Below are 15,252 nucleotides of genomic sequence, written 5' to 3'. Positions count from 1 at the left end.
GGACAAACCGCGGCTCGGGAGTCATCCTATATGTTGCAGGGATAGGGAGGGGGCGACCATGATAGGACTATATGGGCTGATGGGGGGTTGATTGTGGGCAGCCGTTTTCGCAATTTTCCTTTGGATTTTCTAAATTTTAAATTTTAAAATTATCCTGGATGATATCTGTCGTGAAATAAATCAATGCTTCCTAGTAGGCTATAATAGGCCTAGTAGGCCTCTTTATACCCTGATTATGCAATATATAGGCCTACAACAATAACTACAACAACAATAACAAAACCAACAACCAATATTTTGTTAATTTAATTTGTAAAGATATATTCAGGCCGCCGCGCCTGAAATTCCTGAATTATATAATGAAAAAAAAACAGGCAAAAACAATCAATCGCTGCAGTCCATGAATCAGAAAGAAAGAAACGAACAAGAAAAATGAAAAAAAGTGAGAGAAAAATAAAAAAAAATAAACGGAATGGACCACGTAGGGACTCGAACACGTACCAGCTCAAAAGTATAGTATTATATAGTCGAACGTGAGTCCGGCGCGCTAACCGATTGAGCCACTGAAGGGACATATGAAATAGATTGAAATCTAACTGACTATTATGGAATAGTGCATAACAGGCTCTTATGATAAACAAGCTCATACCGCTGTAAATGTCGGAGGTATCGATGGCGAAAAACCTCGTTTTTTGCAAAAGTAGCTTAAATTTGGAGTGAAATTCAAATGGTAAAGTAAGCGACAGACATTTGAGAAATAATGTAGGCAGTTAGAAATCAAAATTAACGTTCCACAATCCAGATATCGATAATGTTACATAACAGTGTTTGTGGTCCAAGATTCTCGAAAATTGTTCCCAAAAACGGGCTAATAAAATTTAATCGGTACTGTAATTGGTTCTTCCCCATGGCAACATTATTTCTTTGGTCGATTTGTAGTACAATACAAAAAAGGAGAAAACAATCACTCGGCGTGGTTTTATACGGAGCGAAAATTTGAAAAAAATTTATAAATTTAGCGCAATATAATAATAGGAGACCGTGGTCAATTGCGGTATTTATTATGAGGACTATCTTAAATCTTTATTTTAATTTCTTATTATGATGGAAGCCTGTGTGTGATACATATGTATACGTTTAATTTGTAATCAATTTCGCAACTCGTGCTGTGGTGTAGCGGTTCTGAACATGGCTTTGTATCAGTAGGGCCTTAGTTCAAATCTCGGATAGTGTTTCATTCATTTTTGTGTGTGTGTGTGTCTCCTACTTTCTTACTCCCGAACCATTTATTCCAAGCAAAAGAACAAAAATCAGCAGTTTCTTCATTTTTTTTCAAAGCAATAAGCTTCTGATTGTAAGAAAATTCATTGATAACTGAATATGCATGTATTTTTGTATTAAAAAATAAAAGAATTCACAAGTTAATTAAACCGTGTATACTAAAATATGCCAACGTTATTAATCTCTTCATAACTGAAAGAATGATCAAAATCGAACAATGCGTTATGGAGATATGGTCATTTTTATGATATTTATAGGCCATCTTTTTGATCTATTCAGACAATCTTGTGCGAAAATCATTGGGACAGATGATGTTTTATAGATCAAATTCCTGTGAATTGAACATAAGGCTGAAAGTACATGATACGTTTCATAGCTCCCATTATGTACTTGCTTACTCCCCCTCCCCTCCCCCCTGCATGGAAACAATGTTGTGGAGCAGACATTGAGCGCATCCCCCTTTTTACTATTTTTCAGCATTCAACATTGAATAAGGGGAGCAGGGGATGCGTAAAATAAACAAACTGTCCCAAGCTTTTCAAGCGGCATTGCAGGTCTTAAATCAAATTAGAATTCTGGAAACCAATAAGAATCAATGCCGTCATTCATAAACTTGTTGATCTTGATCTTTCGTGATGAGTCCTTCTAAACTTCATACAACCAATCCAAGGTTACACATTGAAATTCTTCAGGTTCCTATAAAGAGCCAATAGATGGTGCGATCCAAGGCAGTGCCTCATTTCAAATGTTTAGTTTTAGTTTTGGTTTTGGTTTTGGTCACGTGGTTTCCTATTGTCCTGCCTAACCACTTGAATCACAAGATATCGAACTCATTGTTTCTACCTTTTGTTAAAAACTAAACATTTGTGACAGGCAGTTTCGGTTTTGATTTCAGTTTCTTATAAGTGGTGTGAAGAAGAAAATTATTTGATTTGAAGCTAAATATACAAAAGAAATGTTTAAATTTCGCAGTGCAATATTCACGAGGAGAGAAATTGAGCATGGTAATCTACATTGAAAGACGTGGTTTACAAAATCGAATAAGCCTAGGCTATTTCACCTGTGAAAAAATATAGACCATCGAAATATTTGCATTCGACATTACAAAATAAGCGACTAAGTTGTTATAAACAAAATCGCGACAATACAAAAGCGGCGACTGGAGTGTTATAAACAAAATCGATTCATGTCCTTAATCCCATGTACCAGAATCAATAGAAGGATATGACTTCCAATACAAGCTGATGACTTTTACTGAAGCAATTTTTACTGGAAATTAAAATGCAAGATAGAGGGGGGAAGATAGAAGGGGAAAGAGAGTTTGTGTGGGGAAAAAGAGAGAGTGTATGTGGGGGGAGGTAAGGACAGGGAGAAAGGGAAACAGATGGGAGAGAGCATTGGAAATGAAAAAGTAAGGGGGAGGAGAGCTCGAGATAGAGGAGATATCGAATATAGGGGAAGCGAGGAGGGAAGAGGAGGTTATATAATTTTAAATTTTCTCACTAAGTGTGATAAACTACCTGGTGAAACTTTACATGTCAAAGTTTGTAAAATTATTTTGGGTGTTCATAAAAAAGCAACCAACAATGCCGTCCGAGGTGAATTAGGTAGTTTTCCTATTCTAATTGTCATGCTTTGTCTTTCTGTTAGATATTGGTGGAAACTTAATATTAAGTGTATGAAAGGTGATCAATCTTTTGTTATTTCAGCACTCACTGATAATAGAAGATTAATATCAAGTAATATCTTCTCATGGTCAACTGGTATCAGAAATATTTTAGCACTGATCAACAGACTTGATATTTGGGATAAACCTAATATTATTATGTGTAGTAATTATAAGGATATTATTGATTCTAAAGATTTACAGAATGTTTACAGTTCACTTTGGATCACTCAAATTAATACATTTCAGTCTAAACTTAGAACTTACTGTATTTTTAAGAAGTCATTCCAAATGGAAAATTACGTTTTAATGTTTAGCCATTCATCACGAACTCCATTTTGTAAACTCAGAGTTAGTGCACATATGCTGATGATAGAGAAGGGACGATATCTATCTCCCAAGTTAATCCCTGAAGGAAGACTTTGTATAAGCTTTGTGATAGAAACGAAGTGGAAGATGAATTTCATTTTGTTATGAAATGCTCATTTTATAGCACTCTTCGTAATAACTTATTTAAGTCATTGAAGGAATTTGGCGATATAGATCGACTCATCTTCTGATTCAGAAATTTTCAAGCTAATTATGAGTGCAAATGAATATGATATCATTAAGCCTGTTATCAATTTTGTTAAGTCAGCTTTTGATCATCGTGGAAATGTAGATATAAATTGATATATATATGTTTTCCCTGTTAGCTTTGTATCTCTTGCCATATACATGTAAGACAGTATTAATTAGTATTTTGTAGAACTAGATTATTGTTGTATTGTTCTTGACTATACCTGTATGTTGGGTTTAATGTCAATAAATTGATTGATTATAAGTGGGGGAGAGGGGAGCCTAGGTAAAAGGTATGAGTTGTGGTTACCGGGGATAATAAAATAATTCATAATCAAATCATCTCCATGCATCGTTTATGTTTCATACAAACAAACAAAGCCCCCACCCACCCCTCAATATATATACGCACATGTAGGCCCTATATGATTTCTAGGCCTATAACCTGGGGTGTAATATGCCAACTTCGACAGAGAGCATCAACTGTCGCCCACGGGCCGAGGATAGATTTCGATATCAATCATGATAATAATTATGTTAGCACAATAGGCTATTGTATACTTCTGGTTTATAGGCTATTGTATAGACGAATCCAACGAACCAAGTCATGGTCAGGATTTGGTCGGCCATCTTTGGTTTCCAGCTAGCACCAACCTGGTGTGTTGAGCACCCGATTGTGCAAATAAAAGCCACCTAACACCTAGAGAAGATGCAAAGACGAGGAGGGTTAATAGAATAATAAACTGCATGCTCAAATAAAGAAAGTCCGCAGTCATGTAACCCGTCCTACACAAACACCTGATCTTGTTATGACAATGTGATTGATAAGGTCGTGTGCAGAATCTTGTTAGCTCCAATTTGATACCAAATTTGCTGCCGAAAACTCTAAATTCACAGAGATTGATACCAGTATATGAAATTTGTTGCATTTTCAAAAGTTGCGAATTAAAAACGGACTACGCGGACTGTAGAGGAGAATGGCAGAGCGCGACCATTGACATAGCCCGAAAACAACCGCTAGGTCATATCGATCGCATAGTGCCCTAGTGTTCATCAGTAAAGCACTGTAGCAATCCATGCGTTTTAAATTAACAATGATAAAGCGCGCACTTGGGATAGTCGACATGGACCCATCGTGGGCAAGCATGCTTGACCATATTGCCACGCTAAGCAATTTTGACCGCATGCTTCATTTTGATTTGCAACTTTTGAAAATGCATCAAATGCCATAAACTGGCATCAATCTTTGTCGCTTTTGAGTGTTTGGTAGCAAATTTGGTATCAGATTGGAGGTAACAAGATTCCGCACACAACCATATCAATCAAATTGTCATAACAAGATCAGGTTTTGGTGTAGGACGGGTTACATGACTGCGGACTTTATTTATTTGAGCAGTTTATATACAATAGAGGTAATCCTGTCGCATCTATTCATTCATAGTCCTTTTGTTCATCCATTTGTACACCTATGAATATGCGACGGGATTACCTGGTTATCTCTATTGTATTATTCTATTAACCCTCCTCGACCTTCTCTAGGTGTAAAGGCGGCTTTTATTTGCACAACTGTTGGAACTGTATTGTGTTGTAATTTTTAATCATTCTTTTGTCTACCTGTGTTTTTGCGGAAGGTGTAAAACGGGTGATGGAATGCAGTTTAAAATTTCCGCCAAGGCCGAATCATTTCACATTTTGGATGCATTGTAGCCGACGGGGACCCAACTAAAGGCTGCTAGTCAGGTGTAGGAATGTGTGTACGGTATTTGGATTCGTCTATAGGCCTACTTCTGGTTATATACCCACCCAGCATAATAGTGTTATGATTGCAGACCAGTTCATCTCCACATTTTAATCCCTTGATTTTTGGTTTCTGAACAAAAGAGAAACCAAAACTAAACATTTGAAATGAGCTGAGGGACTGTCAGTTTTTGTCTCGCCTGATAAGGCAGGAGACTATATAATCACTTTTCCGTATGTAGGGGTGGGGGGGGTCGGGGTGTGTGTGTAAACCATACTTTATCTTACCTGTAGCTGGGTGAGGAAACCTAAATGTCTACATTAGGGATGGGGTGCAGGGGGGTGTGTAGGGGTGTGTGTATGTGACAATTTGGTTAAAGTTTTGGTTAAAGTTTTGATTAAATGCTCTCAGATGAACAGTTCAGATCCTATTGCAATGAAACTTGGGCCATAGGTGACGTATGAAGTTCTTTATGTCATGGTGTTGTGTCACATAATTTCAAGGTTATTTCAAGGTCACCATAGGTCATTTGAGGTCAAATTTTTTCTTGAAATTGGATTAAGTTGCTCTCAGGCTATGTATTTCGCCATGGAGTCATTCCATGCCAACTCACCCAAGGGTTGGCAGGTGACCCCTTCAGAATTTGATATTACTCCACAAAGTGTTCCATTTTGGTCACAATGAATTCACTGAAAACGGCAACTTGATAGTCCATGTCGTTTTTGCGCTACAGTCTCTGGAAATTTTGGCAGGACCCCCCTTTTTTGCTCTCACGAGCCACGCCGCTGAAAAGTTGGGTGTTTATTTCCTCATAATTTTGTAACAAAAGGTGGTATGAAGCTACAAATTACTATTCTGGGTAACTTTTACCCAAAATTTCAGATTCTGCCATCAGAAACATTGTATCTGCCTTACTTTTGACACACAGAGCCTCTCAAAATGCCCTTTTGACATGCGGAAGTGCTGAAAGTCCATGTTTGCGCCCTCATACAACCCATTATGCAGCACCACACAATATTGCAATTGCAGGATTGTAATATCTAGGTGCATATATGTGCTACTACAAGCCAGCATAACATTTTTATACAGTTAGTTTGGAATTAGGTGGGGTTAAAAGTTGGGTCCAGAGCAAAAAATCTCAAAATTGCGCCCTCTCCCATGGGATGATTGACCTTGTGGACAGTTCGCCAAGGTCAAGAAACTTACAGGATAGAATTATGTTGATCCATCCTTACTGTGTGCCATATGGCTTGCAACTTCCTGATGAAACTCCTTCATATAGAATAGTTAGGGAACCCTTCAACACTAGCCTTTGCATCGGGGCCTGAGATTGGAATTCCAGTTTCCTTTCTCACGAAGTAAGGGCTAAGAGTAAAATTGTACAATTGTGTTTGGGAGTGGCCTTTTCTCTTTTCTCTTTTTCCTAGCTATTTTCTTCCATTTCTTGCTTTGTTTATCAAAGCTATCTCACGCCAGCATGCATATATTAGCCTACACTGGCTATCCAGGCTTGTGCATTTGTATGAGCTTGGAACGGTCCATGGTTTTCCATGGATTAGCATGTGTTCCTCACGGACCAACCTGGGTAAACAAACAAACAAACATTACCCTTTTTCAGCATTTCTTCAGCCAAAATTTGCCAAATTCAGCAACCTTTCACTCAAAATTCGCAAAATATGAAAGTATTTTGACTGAAAATTTTTTCACACTTACAGAATATCACTATAGATGGAATCAGCACTATCTAAAATACATTCACACAAATTTCTATGAGACATGTTAGGTGACCCCCATTGAAAAAATTTTACAACTTGGTCCAATTTTGCTAATTTGGAGTGAAAGGCTGCTGAATTCGGCTACTTCGTGCTAAATTTTTTTGAAAAATGGTCAATCTTTGTGGGGTTCCCTAACTATGAAGGAGTTCCATCAGGAAGTTGCCATCTAGTACACTTTAAGGATGGATCAACATGATTCAATCTTGTAAGTTTCATGGCCTTGGCGATCTGTCCACAAGGTCAACCGCCCCTTGGGAGAGGGCGCTATATTAAGATTTTTTGCCATGGACCCAACTTTTAACCCCACCTAATCCCAAACTAACTGTTTAAAAATGCTGTTCTGGCTTGTAGTAGCACATATGCACTTAAATATTACAATCCTGTAATTGGGGCATTCTGGGATGCTGTATATTGGTTCTAGGATGGCGCAAACATGGACTTTTCAGCACTTCCGCATGACAAAAGGGCATTTTGAAGGGCTTAGTGTGTTAAAAGTAAGGCAGATACAGTGTTTTTGATGGCAGAATCTGAAAATATGGGTAAAAGTTACCCAGAATAGTAATTTGTAATTTTATAAACATGCAACTTTTCAGTGGCGTGGCGCGAGAGAGCAAAAGAGGGGGGGTCCTGGCAAAATTTCCAGAGGACATAGCGCAAAAACGATATGGACTATTGAGTTGCCGTTTTCAGTGAATTCATTGTGACCAAAATGGAACACATTGATCATAACATCAAATTCTGAAGGGGTCACCTGCCAACTTTTCAGAAATTTGGGTGAGTTGGCATGGATTGACTCTATGCTTTGACGTATCGAGCTGTAATTTTGAACAGTGATAGGGGCAAGTGTGTCGAGCTGCTCAGTGATGGGGGAAAGTGCGAGAGGGCAGGATGGGCAGTACATGGGGAGGAGGAAGGGGGTAAGGCAGAAGAAAACAAGCAAAATACCCTGTGAACAAATTATCTGGAGATCCATATGGGGTACAGTGACATAACTTGGTGGGGAGTAGCGCAAGGTTCTCAACCTGATTAGATTTTCAGGTCATTTGGGGTCATCCGGGGTCACCCAGGGGTCACCTGAGGTCAAATTACTGAAAACTGCCATATGGCATGAAATTTGGTGGGTACAGTCATCATTTAGAGCCAAATTTTTGGAAGGTCATTTCGGGGTCATCAGGGGTCATCTGAGGTCAAATTACTAAAAACTATCGTATGGGCATGAAACTTAGTGGGTACAGTCAACATTTAGAGTTAAATTTTTGGAAGGCCATTTCAGGGTCATCCGAGGTCACCCAGGGGTCATCTGAGGTCAAATGACTAAAACTGTCGTATGGGCATGAAACTTGGTGGGTACAGTTAATATTTAGAGCATAAGTTTTAGAAGGTCATTTTGGGGTCATCCGAGGTCACCCAGGGGTCATCTGAGGTCAAATTACTGAAAACTGTCATATGGGCATGAAATTTGGTGGGTACAGTCAACATTTAGAGCCAAATTTTTGGAAGGTCATTTCGGGGTCATCTGAGGTCTAATTACTAAAAACTCGTATGGGCATGAAACTTAGTGGTACAGTCAACATTTAGAGTCAAATTTTTGGAAGGCCATTTTGGGGTCGTCCAAGGTCAGCCAGGGGTCATCTGAGGTCAAATGACTAAAAACTGTCATATGGGCATGAAACTTGGTGGGTACAGTTAATATTTAGAGCCAATAAAGTTTTAGAAGGTCATTTTGGGGTCATCCAGGGTCACCCAGAGGTCATCTGAGGTCAAATTACTATAAATTGTCGTATGGGCATGAAACTTGAAGCTTTGACGTATCGAGCTGTAATTTTGAACAGTGATAGGGGCAAGTGTGTCGAGCTGCTCAGTGATGGGGGAAAGTGCGAGAGGGCAGGATGGGCAGTACATGGGGAGGAGGAAGGGGGTAAGGCAGAAGAAAACAAACAAAATACCCTGTGAACAAATTATCTGGAGATCCATATGGGGTACAGTGACATAACTTGGTGGGGAGTAGCGCGAGGTTCTCAACCTGATTAGATTTTCAGGTCATTTGGGGTCATCCGGGGTCACCCAGGGGTCACCTGAGGTCAAATTACTGAAAACTGCCATATGGCATGAAATTTGGTGGGTACAGTCATCATTTAGAGCCAAATTTTTGGAAGGTCATCAGGGGTCATCTGAGGTCAAATTACTAAAAACTATCGTATGGGCATGAAACTTAGTGGGTACAGTCAACATTTAGAGTTAAATTTTTGGAAGGCCATTTTGGGGTCATCCGAGGTCACCCAGGGGTCATCTGAGGTCAAATGACTAAAAACTGTCATATGGGCATGAAACTTGGTGGGTACAGTTAATATTTAGAGCATAAGTTTTAGAAGGTCATTTTGGGGTCATCCGAGGTCACCCAGGGGTCATCTGAGGTCAAATTACTGAAAACTGTCATATGGGCATGAAATTTGGTGGGTACAGTCAACATTTAGAGCCAAATTTTTGGAAGGTCATTTCGGGGTCATCTGAGGTCTAATTACTAAAAACTCGTATGGGCATGAAACTTAGTGGTACAGTCAACATTTAGAGTCAAATTTTTGGAAGGCCATTTTGGGGTCATCCAAGGTCACCCAAGGGTCATCTGAGGTCAAATGACTAAAAACTGTCATATGGGCATGAAACTTGGTGGGTACAGTTAATATTTAGAGCCAAAGTTTTAGAAGGTCATTTTGGGGTCATCCAGGGTCACCCAGAGGTCATCTGAGGTCAAATTACTATAAATTGTTGTATGGGCATGAAACTTGGTGGGTACAGTCAACATTTAGAGTCAAATTTTTGGAAGGTCATTTCGGGGTCATCCATGGTCACCCAGGGGTCATCTAAGGTCAAATTACTAAAATCTGTTGTATGGGAATACAACTTGGTGGGTACAGTCAACAGTTAGAGTCCAATTTTGGAAGGTCATTTTGGGGTCATCCGAGGTTACCCAGGGGTCATCTGAGGTCAAATTACTAAAAACTGTCGTATGTGCATGAAACTTGGTGGGTACAGTCAACATTTAGAGCCACATGTTTGGAAGGTTATTTCGGGGTCATCCGAGGTCATCCAGGAGTCATCTTTGGTTAAATTACTTTGTGGGTACAGTCAACATTTAGAGCCAAATGTTTGGAAGGCCATTTTGGGGTCACCATGGGTTGCAGGTTCATTTACTTCTACCAAAAGTAATCGCGAAAGCAGGCAGTTGCGAAAGAAGGCGAGACTTGTGGTTCGAGAACCGCCTTGTTTCTTCATGGTTTTACATTGTACAAACCACCGCAATCGGGGAGGTGAAGCGGTATATTTGAGCACCCCCATTGCTTGAGAATTGATCACCGTCGTTGGCTGTTACTTTCACGCCAGGGGCGTAGCCAGTTTTTTTGGTCGGGGGGGCAAAATAAAATTTTTGGGGCACAGACGAAAAAAATTACAGTTGCATCATACAATACATAGAGACTGTATGTCTTCGAGCTTCAAAAAAGGCTTTATTGGGATGATGTGCGTGCGTATCGTGCAAAAATTTGGTTTTTTACACTATTTTTGCCCATTATCAGGATAGAAAGTGCTTAATCTTTACAAAATTTTTTTTTGTATTTTACACTATTTTGGCCCATGATCGGGCTGAATTTTGGTAGAAAAGGGGCTCCTTGCCCTTCTCTTTATACCCGCATGCAGAGCATGCAGGGTATCTTCTTATACCCGCATGCAAAGCATGGACGGGTATATTGCCATCCTTGGGTTTCATCTCCTTATACCCGCATGCGAAGCATGGACAGGTATCTTGCCATCCTGTGGTTTCATCTTCTTCTCCTTCTCCTTCTCCTATCAAACACATCATTCTGTCAAGGCTAGCGCTAAAACTACAAGGGCCCCAGAGCCCATATGTAGTACACTTATGGGCCCTACCCCGCAGATGTGCCTTTGCCCATCTCGGCCCCAGAGGTCAAAGGTCACGGGCCCCAGGGTCCCAAATGTAAAAACACAAACCATGCCGTTTCTCATCAGATGAAACAGCCTCAGGGCCCTGGGTTGGTACACTGATAGCCCCAGGGGTACTCTATATATACAAGTTTACATGAGCCCCATATGTCATATATTATGGGCCCCAGGGCCCCAAATGTTAAAATAAGGGGCAACAGATTGACAAGGCTAGCTCTAAAACTATAAGGGCACTAGGGCTCATATGTGGTACATATATGAGCCCTAAGTTTTCAATGTGCCTTTTGCCCATTTTGGGCCCAGATGTTAAAGGCTAGGGGCCCCAGAGGCCCAAATGTTAAAACAAAGGGCCGGCCATTTCTCAGCAAATAAAATAGTTACAGGGTTCAGATTTGGTACACTAATAGGTCTTAAGCATTATACTACTATATGTATATATGAGCCCCATGTGTCACATAATATGGGCCCCAGGGCCCCAAACGCTAAAACATAGGGCCAGCCGTTACTCTGTAAATAAAGCAGCTACAATGCCCAGCTTGAGTCTACTGATAGAACTAGAGAATCATACTTCAACATATGTACATTAGTCTCATAAGTCAAATATTATGGGCCCCAGGGCCCCAAATGTTAAAACAAAGGGCCGGCCGTTTCTCATCAAATAAAGCAGCTTCCGGGCTCAGAATTTGTACACAGTAGCACCTGAGATTTATATTGTTATTAACACCCACATACCCCCCCACCCTACACACCTAGGACTAAACAGACATATCCGTATTATAATTATTAATATAATAATTGGAAATACCAGCGTGAAGCGTTAAGGCTGTTCCAGTTAAATTACATACGCATTGGCTGTTCTATTTAATTTACATACTCCCTCTGAAATGGTCCCAAAATAGGCTGTTCCGTTTAATTTACATACTCCCTCTAAAATGGCTGTTCCATTTAATTTACATACTCCCTATGGAATAGTTTTCCCCTAATCACATTGCATAGCCTCACTGTGAATAAGAGAGACTGACAACAGCAATCTATGGAGAGACAACTCCCCTGGCAGGGGACTTTTTACAAGTTCTTTATTTTAAGTGCTACGAGAGTGCAACCTGCATTAAATTCAAGCTTGTGACTTGGACTTTCAATTTTTACACATTTTCCACCCAATTGTGGCGACTTTTTACAATTTCTATATTTTAAGTCCTCAGCAATTCGTACACAGATAGCACCTGAGAATTATATTGTTACTAACACCCACGCACGCACCCATCCACCCCACACACGTAGGACTAAACAGACAGACCGTATTATATCATAATTGGAAATACCAGCATGAAGCGTTAAGGCTGTTCCAGTTAAATTACATACCCATTGGCTGTTCCATTTAATTTACATACTCCTCTGAAATGGCCCCCAAAAGGCTGTTCCGTTTAATTTACATACTCCCTCTGAAATGGCTGTTCCATTTAATTTACATACTACCTGAGTAAGAGAGCCTGACAACAGCAACCTATGGAGAGTAAGAGAGACGATTCCCCTGGGAGGGGACTTTTTACAATTTCTTTATCTTAAGTGCTACGACAGTGCAACCTATATTCAATTAAAGCTTGAGACTTGGACTTTCACTTTTTACACATACAATTTCTTTATTTTAAGTCCTCAGCAAAAAAGGACTGTAAGTTTGGGTACACCGATAACATGCGGGTATAGCCGTATTTGTGTACAAATATATAGCCTTCTAGTTTCCTTTGCCCTCCTGATTTTCTCTTTCATTTTTTTTTGTCAGAGGGCACTTTCCCCGCCGACAGGGGGCAGCCCCTACAGACTTGGCCCCGGGTGGATAAGGGCTTGAATCAAGTCTAATAATAATGTTAAAATGTGCACCAAATGGCTTTGGGCTTTGATTTTGAAAATTTTCACAATCTCTGAGGGTGCACATCCCCTTCAAACACTTCTTGCATCAAAACAAAAAAGGCAAAACTTAGGCTGAATTGCGAGTAATTGAGCATGCATGTTCATGTTAAACTAAAATTAAAGCCCAGCTGGAAACTATCTGTTAAAATATATGCTCTGAAAATAATGAATAAAAGTGTCAAAATGGTGCACCAAATGGCTCTATTGGGGCTTTTTCACTTTGAAACAATTTTCAACTTCTCGGAGGGAGGCATATCCCCCTCAGACAGTCACCACCTGCATTGCGCAACGGCAGCGCTCATGTTCAACCTTTTTTATATGGAGCTAGTTAAAGTATAGACAAGGCGCTAATTTGAAGTGTCTGATGTTTTCATGTTCCACTCCAGTGTATGATGCATATTTTAATATGCATCATACACTTGAACATGGAAATAAAACATAAACATGAAACTGAAAATGAACTGGGGCATGAAAAACCTCTTCCCTTGTTTGTATGATATTAGGCTGGCGGGTAAGCATCATTAATTGATCTTGTACACTGGCATGTATTATGTAATGTGTTGTTTGTACTGTTTACCCTGACTGCTCATGCATATCCAAAAGTACGTACCAGACATGAGTCCTGTTTATCAGGGACAGTCTGTATAGCTCAGTAGTTAGAGCACTCGCCCGACAAGCGAGAGGTCTGGGGTTCAGGGCTAAAGTCCCCGCACAGGCAGGTATGTCCGGAGTTTTCACTCTGGTATATCTACCTATGCATGTCATGTTTCCATTTGTAAATTCATGTTTAATTGTGCTAGTGTGTGATGTGTAATTCTTCTTTCCCCTGTATATTGATAAAAGAATAACGATTAAGCATCATTAATTTGATCTCGTGCGCTAGTTTGTAATGTTTGAATGTTTCCATGTTCCAGTGTATGATGCGTAAGCCTCATCCCTAGTTTGTATAGACAAGGAATTTTCAACCCATACAATTATTTTATGGTTACAATTCTGAATGCTTCATATGTTTCATGTTACAAATCAAAAAGGATTAAGATTTGCTACATTACAAATGATTGTCTCACATTATGTTTCCTATACAAGAAACAAATGAAGTTCTATGGGGGACTTGAATGTCAACCCTGGTCAAATCGTATCAAATTGCTGTTGACCCTACAAACCACAAATTTGGCTGATTCCATTTAGTTGTAAAGCTTTGTATTAGGATATGTGTCAACATTACAAATATAACAAAAAATTAGTAAAGATGGCTGGAGTTTCACACAAGTTTGACTTTTTTCAATTTATCCTGTTGTGAGGAAATCGGTCGAGAAATATTGATTGGCAAATTGGAAGTTCATTTACAGGCGGCGTAGGAAGCTCAACACGTGACGTACGAGGCTGGCGAAGATACAGGGCTGACAGCCCCATTCAAAATACACGGTTAGCAATTACAAATGGAAAATTAACATACTTGCAGTGGGGTACTTTGTCGTACCCCAACGGTTTTAGAGTAAGATAATTTTGCTTTGACACCACATATCAAATTTAGAATTGTTTAAGTGACGATTTCATGATTATGTGTTAATCCAATGGCGACCTCAAAATTGGCGATATCGCTTCCATCACCGCCTGATTTAGGTAATTTCAAGATCATCAGGGGTCATCTGAGGTCAAATAATTAAAGATATTGTTGGATTTTGATGAAACTTGATGAAGAGTGATAGAAGTCAAAAGGTCATTTTAAGTTCATCTGAGGTCAAATAAGGCCACAAAAAGAAAATTGTTTGATTGGCGTAACATTGGCATAAAAAAACTCTAGGGTTGGGCCTAATTTTAGGGTCGGTCGGGTTACACCAATCAAACAATTTTTTGTGTGGCCTAAGTAAAGTTTAATGGGTGAAATTTGGAATTAAATGATTTTCATTATTTGGAAGCCAGTATTTAGTTCACCGCAGATTTGAGGTCAAAAACCTGAGAGTCAACACCACTGCAGCAAGTACGTTGCCTTTTTCAAAGGTACACAGTGGTTCTATAATTATACAGCAAAATGTTTAAACCATGCAAGGAAGGCATTTGACTTTAAATCATGTATTGTGTTTTGTTCGTTGATTTAGATCTAGAAGAAACCTACAAGTGTACGTCTTGTCATGAGCAGTTAAACCACAACAACCCAAAGCATGTGTTCAAGCATTCACTACTTGGAGTTCTACTATGCCGGGTAAGCTGCAGTTAAATTAATGTGTTTGCATAATGTGGGCTTTATGTCTATGGACTTGATCATTTGCTCAATCCTCTATAGTTCTGGAAGCTGTACATGCCATAGCATGAGTTATCCAATTGGGGGGCACCAGGACTGATTGAGGGGCGTGGGTCTGATTTAAGGG

The 15,252-nt window shown here is 39.6% G+C and overlaps 2 protein-coding genes across 2 annotated transcripts in view; both read left to right on the top strand.

Moving 5' to 3' along the window:
• Positions 1-15,252, top strand: part of LOC140137266 (NLR family CARD domain-containing protein 4-like) — a 217,720-nt gene that overhangs the window by 20,217 nt on the left and 182,251 nt on the right. The window lies entirely within an intron of this gene.
• The window catches only part of LOC140138275 (NLR family CARD domain-containing protein 4-like), a 109,640-nt gene that overhangs the window by 48,492 nt on the left and 45,896 nt on the right, over positions 1-15,252 (top strand). Inside the window, exon 2 of the mRNA XM_072160188.1 lies at positions 14,983-15,086. The gene's annotated coding sequence lies outside the window, so the exon portion shown is untranslated. The remainder of the gene's footprint in view (positions 1-14,982; positions 15,087-15,252) is intronic.

Source organism: Amphiura filiformis, chromosome 17 (genome assembly GCF_039555335.1).
Source record: "Amphiura filiformis chromosome 17, Afil_fr2py, whole genome shotgun sequence".
NCBI lineage: Eukaryota > Metazoa > Echinodermata > Ophiuroidea > Amphilepidida > Amphiuridae > Amphiura > Amphiura filiformis.
The sequence above is the reverse complement of the archived record's forward strand: the minus strand, read 5'-3'. Positions and strand labels throughout refer to the sequence as shown.